The sequence below is a fragment of the Elephantulus edwardii genome, unplaced genomic scaffold (genome assembly GCF_000299155.1).
Source record: "Elephantulus edwardii isolate Elephantulus edwardi_28Jun2011 unplaced genomic scaffold, EleEdw1.0 scaffold00092, whole genome shotgun sequence".
Taxonomy (NCBI): Eukaryota; Metazoa; Chordata; class Mammalia; order Macroscelidea; family Macroscelididae; genus Elephantulus; species Elephantulus edwardii.
Window position 1 is genome coordinate 6,284,747 of NW_006399842.1, and position 11,456 is coordinate 6,296,202.

Here is an 11,456-nt window from a genome sequence, read left to right on the forward strand (position 1 = left end):
AAGAAAGATGTCACAATGTGTCTGCCTAGATTTCCCAAGGTGAACTCTGTCTTTATATTACACTAATACCACATGTTGGAAGGAGGAGAGGCATCCACTACCATAATAGCTTGCCTCCAGAAACCCTATGAACCTGGAGAGAGGATGAAAGGCACCCAAGCATCAAGGACTCTTCTTCCAATATCTTCTATATCTTCCTTCTCAGTGACTTTCATTGGAAAAGAGCACTTACCAACAACAATGCCACAGGTAGGTTTAGAGGCAGGAGCATCGGGAAAAGTATGAGAATGCCTAGCACGGATTCTGGTCAGATGTAAAAATGGTCTTGTGAGTCTTTTGCCATGTGAAGAATTTATGTTCCTTGGGAATATAATCCCTTGAGAAAGAATGAGAAAGAAAAGCAGGCAAAGAAAATTCTCTGATTTCTTTTCTTCCCCCTATGTTTTGACCAGAATAGGCATCCCATGTTTGTTTAATAAATAATTGACCATATGCAAGTAAATGAAGGCACTGTGAGGGAAGTTTAGATAACATTATCTTGAAAGTGCTACTCAAATGGAAAATTCTATTTTTCTATAAGACTAATGTCTGACTTTTGAGAAATATGTCACAAGGTCTATTAATTGGAGTCTGACGCCTAGAGAACATGACTGGGAGCCTCTTGACAATTTCAAATTAAAGAATAAGTGTATGGGGTTGCAGAACAGGGATTGCTGAAATGAGGGCTTCCTGACTTCACTTCTACCAGAGTTACTCTATGTTATTTGTTACATCCACGGTAAGAGTTCATTTGAAAAGGTATTCAGTTGTTTGAAAATAGGAAAAAGATTGAAAAAGGACTTGTCATAAGTATGTTTCAAATTACTTATGTGTGCTAGGCTTTAACAGCTCCTTATTAAGCCTCACCATGGCCCCATGCATTTCACTTGTAAGATCCAAGTCCAAAAAGGTAAAATAACTTGCCCAAGTCTGGGCAATTTATTTGCACCAAAAATAATTTCTAGCCCAACATTTTCTGATTGCATGTTCTTGTCTCGCGTACGGTATAGAACCCTGTGAACAACATCCCTACACAATACAGACCACCCGAAATTAATCTTGCTTCCTCAACTCCACCAATGTGTTACTAAGGAACTGTGGTATTGTTAAAAATGATGGCTTTGCTTCTTCCTTGTTCTAAGATCAATTTCTTCAATCTTAGGTTTACGCTTTTTTTTTTCCATATGAAAATCTGCTAACAAGGTCCAGTGCCGTAAAACACTCTAAAAGATACAAAACTCAAGATGTCAGTGGCCTAGAATATTTCCAGTGTGATTCACAGTCAAAAAATAACATATAGACCTCATTTAGTAGGTAGGGAACTCTGGTAGCCTACTAGACAAAGAGTTAAATTACCAATCCAATTAAACATGGTTTGAATTTATCAGCTTCTATGCAAGGGAAAGATCCACAATCTTCTCCCATGTGATTTACAACCTCTGAAAGCCTGCTGAAGGGTCAGCTATGAATGAGTTTTGATTCAAGAGCATGTGATAGTAACAGTAGCATTTAGTAAGTACTCCTAACTTACTAGGCTGGTGGTTATTTTTCTTTTGTACCATCAAGTCCATAGTGGACCCTCCAGTGGGTCTTTGGAGGCAGTAAATTGCATGGGAGGTGATTGCCCATCTTTCTCCAGTAGAGCAGCTGATCTATTTGTACCACATGCTTTTGGTATGGCAGCCCAGCTCCCTCCCACTAGGTGAGGAATTGTGCTGCTGACCCAAAGTTATGCAGTTCGAATCCACCAGCTGGTCTGCGAGAGTAAGATGGGCACTCTACTGTCTATGAAAACTCCCTGTAGGTCAGCTGTAGGTCAGTTCTAACTTGATCATACTCAAAAACAACAACTTATGCTTCAGGTGAGCCTGTAAGATATTTGCTATCACTATTCTTATTTTCCAGACAAGGACTTAAAGTTTCTATGTGGGAATAATCTCTTCATTTTGTATAAAATTTACAGTACATGAGTCAGAGTCAGAACTCAACCCCAAGTCTTCTCTTTTCTCCCCTTACAACTGTTTCTGCTATTGCACAGTAGAATTAAGGGGTTTATTGACATTCTCTATCCACCCCCCTCCTTGTGAAGTGCTGTCATCTAGCTATTTAAGGGCATACAAGACATGTTCTGTGCCCTCCGAGATCAGAAATGGTGAATACAGACCTAAAAAAGTCAGCCAGCAGTTTTTGGCTTGAATCCTATATCTAATTTCTTGCCTGTGAAACCTTCAGAAACATTTCAGTTTCCTTGTTTGATAACTGGGGATTTGAAAACACTACCTCCATGATCAGATCATTATAAAATTAAGGCACTTACCCAGCTGAACATCCCATAAGAGTTCAAAGCAGAACCGATCACGGTCGTAATAGCGGAGGGAGTAAGCAGTCATCCTGGGGTGGTGTGTGGACAATATACATGTGTATAAAGAAAGCTGATAATATGAAAAATGTGGTGAACTGCTGCAGAGATTAATGCCAGATAAATTAAGGGGAAGAATGGTCCATGATGGGCTGAAGAATGGAAAAATGCTAGCTCTCAAAGGACACTTTTAAATATCTGAGGTCCTCCCCTCTTTTCTTTTCTCATAGATAGGGAAATTGGCTATTAGAGATAGAAAATTGCTTTTTAAAAAATAATTAGTGCCATATTAATGATTCCTATCTATTCTTCTGGCTTCCAATATGTGGTCACGCAAGACTTTTTGGGATATGTGGTTCTTAAAAGATGAAAAGTTCCCTTAGGTAAAGGGGGGATGTAGCTCTCTGTACAAATGGAACATACATTTGGAGTCGTACAATTACATACCTTTTTAAAATTTTATTTTTTTCATCTTCCTTTGCATAACCCAAAAGGAGTTATTATTTCTCAATCAATAAATTTATGCCAAGAGGATCATATGCATTATATCTTTTAATTCTTCCAGTGCCTCTTTGAGTTGGGCAATTTGAAGACAGAAAAAGAGAGATCCAATTATATGAAATCACTTGCCCTGGATTACACAGGACATGACTTTCAGATCTAGATTCTATTTTCTTCTAACACCTACGCCTTTTCTGATTCATTATCTCCTCCACACTACAGATGCCTGCTGGAATGTTCTTTGGTACCTGCTTTCCTAGGCCAAATACACTATCTCATGTTTTCTTCCCTCACTATAGGGGTTCTCAGCCGTGCCACATTTTAAGCATCTAAAGAGGAGAAAGAAATAATGGAAAATTGACAACTGGGTCCTTTCTTCCAATGACTTCATTTCATTGACTTATTTCATTTTTACTCCTAATAGCCTTTGCCACAGAGGTGCATTTGTTACACTGTTGTTATATACAGTGGCACATATGGGAGAACCTAACTCTGCTGTGGAAGAAACAATTGGAAAATGTATAATAGTGTATCTGGTGCAATACAGAAAGACTCCAATTTATAATGCTCCATATGTCCCCAAGTATAGTTCCCTGGATATCATCAATTTTGAAAGGCTAGTGTAATATATTTTCCATCTTGGTTCAAATGGCTTAATCTCTGTGTGTGTGTGTGTGTGTGTGTGTGTGTGTGTGTGTGTGTGTGTAAAGAATAGTATATCCTCTATATGTTGCCAGACTCAGCTTCCTAAGATGTGATTATTAACTATTCAAAAATATATTGGTTAATTAATGTAACTCTTTTAGATAAAAGCTTGAATGTCCCTGTCATTGTTAGGTGCTATAGGATAGAGACTACAAGTCATAGTGACCCTATTAATGACAGATTTGATGAACCATGCCCTATCCTGACAAGTCCTAATCATCTCTCATGTACTGGAGCTCATTGTTACAGTCACTGTGTCAATTCATCTGTTGACTGTCTGCCTCTCTTTCACTTACCCTTGAACTTTTCAAATATTATGTTTTTGCCCAAAGACTTGTCCCTCCTCTTAACATGCATAAAGTATGTGAGACAGAGTTTCATCACTTTTGCCTCTAAGGAGCATCCTGGCTCCATTTTTCCTGAGCCATATTTGTTTTTTCTTTTGGCAGTCCATGGAATATTCAGTACTCTTCTCCAACATCACAACTCAAAGACTTTGATTCCGCTTCTGTCTTCCTTAGTCAATGATAACTGAAAAATCCTGGTGGTATAGTGTTTAATGTGTGTGCTAATCAAGAGGTGAGCAATTAACAAGGAGCCAGTCCATGGAGGAGAGATGGGAAGTCTCCTTTTATAAAGATTTATAGCCTCAGAAACCTGAGAGAGTATTGTTTTGAGTTAGACTCAGCAGTAGTGGGTTTCAATGGAAATAATTTGAAGACAAAGTCAATATCCTTGAGCACATAAGACTTCCACATATTTGGTCCTTACATAACTCACTATTTCTGTCCCTTTAGTTGCAAGTTAGGGGTCTCTCATGGTATAAGGAGTTGCACTATCAACCCAAAGGCTGTAGTTTGAATCCAACAGCTGCTCTGTTGGGGAAGGTTTTCTCCTGTGTGATATATAGCTTCTGAAAACCTGCTGGAGAATTAGTTATGAGTCGGAACTAATTCTATGGCACATGACAACAGTTCTTAATTAATCTTGATGGATTAAACAGTGGTTAAACATTCAGATGCTAAATGAAAAGTCAGTGGCTTGAACCCACAAGCTATTATGTGGGAGAAAAACGTGGCAATCTGATGCTGTAAAGGGTGCCACCTTGAAAGATCCAGCAGGTAGTTTTACTCTGTCCTGTACAGTCACTATCAGACTATACTCAACAGCAACTGATGAAATGGGTTATCACAGCTCTAAATCAGTCTTTCTTCTTTTTGGCTGTCTAAATTCTATTCATTCCTCTGTGCTCAGATAATGTCATTGAAAATTGGAACTATAGGGATCTTAGATGTGAAATCTCAATCTTGACTTCAAGGCAGATCTTAATATTGTTGTTGTTGTTGTGTACCATTGACATGGAACCAACCCGTAGCTGACCCTCCAGTGGGTTTTCAGAGGCAGTTAATGAACAGGAAGAGACTGCCCATCCTTATCCTGGAGAAGTTGGAGCAATTGGTGGTATTGCAGCCAGCTTCTTACCACGGTTGTTGTCATGTACCATCAAGTTGGAAGTGACCCAAAGCTGACCATCTGGCAGGTTTTCAGAGGCAGTTAATTACAAGGAGGGAAATCACCTATTTTTCTCCTATGGAGCTGCTGGTGACCTCTTGAACTGTGTGTCTTCAGGATTGCAAGGCACGTTCTTGACCCTCGGTCACCAGAGCAATCCACTAGGCCATCTCATATAGAAAACTGTGAGTGTAAAGGGTTTAGGCATTTTTCCAGCAAATATTCCACAATTACATACAAATTAAAAAAATATTGACATTATAAAAATTATTGGCATACAATGTAAAGAACTAGGAAATGTTTAGTTATTAATAAAAATCAAAGGTGACAAGTTGAAACCAACTCATAACTGACTTATCACTGGATTTTTGAGCCTATAGATTGCATGGGGGGAAACTGCCTATCTTTTTTGATAGAGCAGTTAATGGATTTGGGTTACCAGAGTGCTGTGGGTCTTGAGTTAGAAGTAAAAATTCCTAAGAACTAATCCAATGAAGCTCTTAGTCTTTTATTCATAGGGTCACTATGAGTCATGATCAACTCAATTGCAATCAAACAACAACAAAATTAAAAGAAGGTTATAATTTAGAGACTGTTTCAAGAATAGATTTGACACATTGGAAACTAACAATGGAGGTCAGATGAATGATGGGATGGATGGCATTGATAGAATATGTATTAAGATATAATATATATAATATATACAAAATATATAAAATATATAATATATAATAGATCATATAAAATATATAATATAAAATATAAAATATATAATAGATAATAGATATAATAGATATGATAGATATGATATATGATATATGATATATGATATATAATATATATAATAGGCCATTAAAAGAAATAAAACAGTAAAATGTATGTCAGAAAAGAATTTATACTTTGTTCTTGCACACAAAGTAGCAAAATAAAACAGAAATAATGAAGATGTAAAAAAGCAAAACTGAAAATTTCAAATGACAGCTCAAGAAGACAGAATGAAGTATAATAAAATATGCAAGCACCTGGAGTTAAACAATCACAATATAAATACATGCTTGTCATTTTTCAATGTGCATGAAGGAATTCTCATTAAAAGTTGCAATATTTTGGAAGATGTAAGGTAGCTAAAGAAGATAGAAGAAATATAAAGAATAGACTATTTGGTAAAGAGTCATGCTGCCAATCCAAAGGCAGGTGATTCAAATCCAGCAGCTACTCTGAAGGAAGAATATGTATCACCTCTGAAAACCCACTAAAAGGTCATCTGTGAAAATTAGTAAATTTTAAACCATTTCAGAAAGGAGAAAATAATCAAGGACTGATGGTATTGAAGGAATAAGTGCAACTTGCAGGGAATGTGCCAGGAATTGACAGACTATCAACTGAGATTTTTCAACAGATGGCTGAAACTTTGCAAGTTCTCACTTTTCTTTGCCAAGAAAATTGGAAGGCAATTTGGGGCAACTGACTGAAAGAGGTCCATATTTGTGCCCATTTTGGAGAAAGGCAATATCATGGAATGTGGAAATCATCCAGTAATATCTTTAACATCACATTTGCTTTTAATTTAAAACTGATTGAGCAGAAAATTGTGAAAAACTCAAGTTAGACTGAAAAGAAGATGTGGAAGAAAAGACATCATTTGTGTCAGAAGGAACTCAGCTGAAAATAGAAAATATTAGAAAATGTTTTTCTTGGTCTCACTGGCTATAAAATAGCATCTAACTGAGCAGATAATGTGAAGTTATGGATAACACTGACAAATAGGAATTCCAGAACATTCTACTGTGTGTATTTTTAACCTATGGATAACACTGTGAAGAATAAGAATTCTAGAACATTCAATTTAGTGTATATGTAACTCTTGTAAACAAGAGGCAGTCAATCCAACAGAACAATTGGGAAACAGGATGTGTGTGTTAGATTTGTAATGTTTCACTATAATTAAACAAACTGTATGCTGAGCAAAAACTGTCTGAGGAAGTAAACTCTATGAAGAATGCAGCATGATGATTAGAAGAAAACTCATTAACAACTGTGATGTACAGCTGATACAATTCTCATTCCCAAGAGTGGCAATCTAAAAGTATGTAGAGATTATGAAACATTATAATTAATATCATATGCAAGCAAAATATTGCTGAAGATCATCCCAAAAAAGGCTAGAACAGTACATTGACAGTGAACTGCCAGGAATTTAAGCTAAGTTTAGAAAAGTCTGTGGTACCAAGGATGGCATTGCTGATGTCACGGGTCCTGGTTGAAAGCAGAGTATATCAAGAGATTATTTATTTGTGTTTTATTAATTATGCAAAAGCATTTGACCCTAACACTGAGAAGAATAGGAACCTCAAGAAAACCAAAGTGTTGGCTGAAGAAAGGAAGGGAACTATGCATGGTTTGAAATCAGAAAAGGTGTACATACGGGTTATATCCTTGCTTGATACCTATTCAATCTGCATGTGAGTAAATTATTTGAGAAGCTGGATTCTGTGAAGAAGAATATGGCGTCAGGATCAGAGGAAGCTGCATCAACACCCTGAGTTATGCAGATGATAACCTTACATGCGAAAAGTGAAGAACACTTGAAACGCTTGCTGTAGAAGATTAAGGACTATAGCCGTTAACGTGGATTGCATCTCAACATCAGGAAGACAAGAATCCTCATCACTGGACTGATAGCCAACATCATGATAGGTGGAGAAAAATTGAAGTTGTCAACAATTTCATCTGACTTGAATTCACTATCAACACACTACTAGCAGCCATGAGACAAATTTAGTCATGAGACTAAAGTCAGGAGACAAATTGTACTGGGTAAGACTGCTATCAGGGACCTCTCCAAATTACTGCAGAACAATGATACCAGTTTAAAGACTAAGTCGCATCTGATTGAGGCCATGGTCTTTTCAATCACTTGCTAAGCATCTGAGAGCTAGGCAGTGAGTAAGGATGGCAGAAGAACAACTGATGCCTCTGAGCTGAGGTATGGGAGAAGAGTACTGAATAGCACATAGACTGCCAAAAGAACAAACAGGTATGTCTTGGGAAAAGTACAGACGGAATGCTCCTTGAAGGTCAGGTCTCTTTGGGCATGTTGCCAGGAAGGGCTTTTCCTTGAAAAAGGACATCATGCTTGGAAAAGTAGAGTGTTAGTTAAAGGGAGACTGGCCCAGTGAAAGAGAGATGAGATGGACTGACACAGTGAGTGCACTAATGGCTCAAGTGTGTTGGCACAGGATAGGACAGGGTTCAGACCTGTTGTTCATAGGGTTGCTATGAGTTGTACTCAACTTGACATCACCTAACAGCAAGAACAAGAGAATATTTGAAGCTCTTACTCATGAAGAATAAAGACTAGCCCTTCAACATGAATCACAATTCAACATAAAAAAATTCTCACAAATGGATCTCACAAATCAACCTCAATGACAAATGGAGAAAAGATTGAAGTTGTCAAGAGTTTTGTTTTACTTAGATCAGTAAAAACATCCTTTGGCACAGCAGTCAAGAAATCAGATGACATATAGTATTGGGAAGATCAGCTAAAAAGTTCTCTAAAAAACTGCTGAATGAAAAGCAAAGGTGTCACATTAAGGATTAACGTGTGCTGTTTTCAACTTTTTTTCACACACATGAGAAAACTGAGTAATAAATAATGAAGACCCAAGAAGAACTGATGCCATTTCTTTTTTTTTTTGCCATTTCTTGATATACCCTCTTTTATTAGCCATTTGAAACTTTCTCTTCCAAAAAGACGTATTTATAAATATATGTTGTTAGGTTGCCAAGTTCTGTGAGTCAGCTATGACTCATAGTGACCCCATAAACAACAGATTCACTCATTGCCGTAACCTGTGCTGTTCTCACAATCTGCACCATGTTCAAGCCTGTGACTGCAAATCCTGCTGTCAGTCTTTCTCCTTGACGATCTTCCCCTCTTTCACTGACCCTCTACTTTCCCAGAAATTACCATTGATTTGGCGTCAACATCTGGTGACACTGTGTACAAATTGTTTCTTGGCCCTATATCATCTTCAGGGAGCTCTGTTGGCTTAGTGGTAAAAAGTTGGATTGCCAAATCAAAGGAACACAGTTCAAATCCACCAGATGCTCTGCAGGAGAAAGATGAGCAATCTCCTTCTGTATGATTTATTGCTTCTGAAAATATGATTGAGGGTCAGTTGTGACTCAACAGTACACAAAAGCAGGCCATTGTCATGTTTATTGCTATTCTCAACTCCATTGTTGAGGCCATTATTGTTTTTCAGTGTCTTTTGAATATATTAGAAAAGCAACTGTTGTGATTCACAGTGTTCATTGGCTAGTTTTTTGAAGCAAATGCCACCTTTCTCCCTACTTTGTCTTACGTTTGGAAGCTCTACTAAAATTTATCCACTGTGGTAAATCTCTTAATCCTGATGGTATTCTAAACACTGTTAGACGATTACAAGCAACATAAAAGCCACAACAGTATTGTACATTGATAGATCACTGCTGTTGTGTGTCATGGAGTCAAAACTGACTCATAGCTGACTGTTGGATGGGTTTTCATAGGCAATTAATTACCTGGGAGGACAAGGACCATTTTTCTGCTGCAAAGAAACTGGTAAATTCAAATTGCATGCCTTTGAGATTGCAGCATAGCTTCTCAACACTAGACCATCGTAGTTCAGCTCTTCTGTGGAAGGCTTTATATAAATTGTGTGGGGGGAGATTTTCTGCGTTACTTTCTTGTTGTCATTGATTTGAAATCCCAGAGAGGCACTGTCTTTGCATTAGCAGCAAAATTTTCTGTGATCTAAAGCACCAGGGCTCCGTGATGCTGAGTACCGGGAATCTGCTTTATACAATAAATTTCGCAACCTTGGCAAAATCACAATATTTGAAGAAAATTCGTAATTGTCTTTAAAGAGTTTATACTCTTGGGAACCTTATTTATAACACACACACAAATAATAATCTATAACCTTAATTTAGTCATCTGCTATTAAATATAATTAAATTAATCCCCAAATAAAGAGTTGGTACCACATTCTCTAATGTTATGTCTCAACCATTTTTTCTACTCGTCTATTTGAGTCTTGCTTATCGCATTCTATACTCCATTTAAATAAGATGATTTGAAAGACTGTAGGGAATGGGCATTATTATTGTTAAGTGTCATGAAATTGAATGTGACTAATAGTGACCTTATGAACAAAAGATCTGAGCCCTGTTATATACCTGTCATCATTTCTCTAGTGTTCATAGGGTCTTCAGGGCTGTTGTTTAGGAAGTGGTTGAAAATCCTGCTTCCAAATCAGTCTTAATCTGGGAGTTCTACCAAACCCTGGTCATCATGGGCAATCCTTATGGCACTTGACACACTAGTGGTATAGCTTTCAGTATCACAGCAACCCCAACTTATCTCAGCACAGCAAACTAAGAAACAAGTGCTATACGACTTAGAACAATGTTCTCCCCAAACACCACTAACACTAAACAGTTTACACCTGACTTTAAAATACAAAGGCCCACCCACTAGGTTCTGATTGGATTAAACAAGAGGCTTCTAGTTCACAGCTGACTATTAACTAAATCCAAATGGTCAATCAGCTTACACTAAATTGTCAACGAAATAAATAATGGACAGTTTACATGCAACTTTCAATTAAATCAAAACAACCTACCCTCCAGAATCTAACTTCTTCTCACAGGACCCTCCAAGCAATCATGGGTGAACATTGGCAAAAAAGATTTAATAAACTGTAGAATCACAGAAGAATGACAAAATCTGATGTGAAAGAATCAAAGCCAGAGTTTTACTTAGAAAGTAGAATGATGAGACTTGAGACCCAAATTTTTGGACACGTTATCAAAAAAGTCTAGGCCTTGAAGAACAATTTCAAATTTGATAAAATAAAAGGTTAGTGGAAAAGAGGAAGAGCTTCAATGAGATGAATTGACATTGAGGCTTCATGGTTGAATTAAAACACAGCCACTATTGTGAGGAAAGGGCAGGATTAGGTAATGCTTTGTTCATTTTGTGTATGGATCATCGTGAGTTAAAAGGGACTCAATGACACTTAGTAGGAGAAGAACAGACAATCTTTTTTTTTTTAAATATTTTTTATTGGGAGAAACACATTGGGGGTACAAGGAGGTGATGGTTGGGGGCAGAAGGGTGAAGATGGGCCAGGATGCAGTTGCAGAGCTGCACAGTTTGGTCGGTGGGGGGAGCAGGTGAAGGAAATGATGAGGTTCCAGTGGGGACCAGATGCTACAGAGGAATGACAAGCATTTTCCAATAGTAATTAAACCAACTGTCTTATTGATTTGGGAATTGGATGCCGACTAT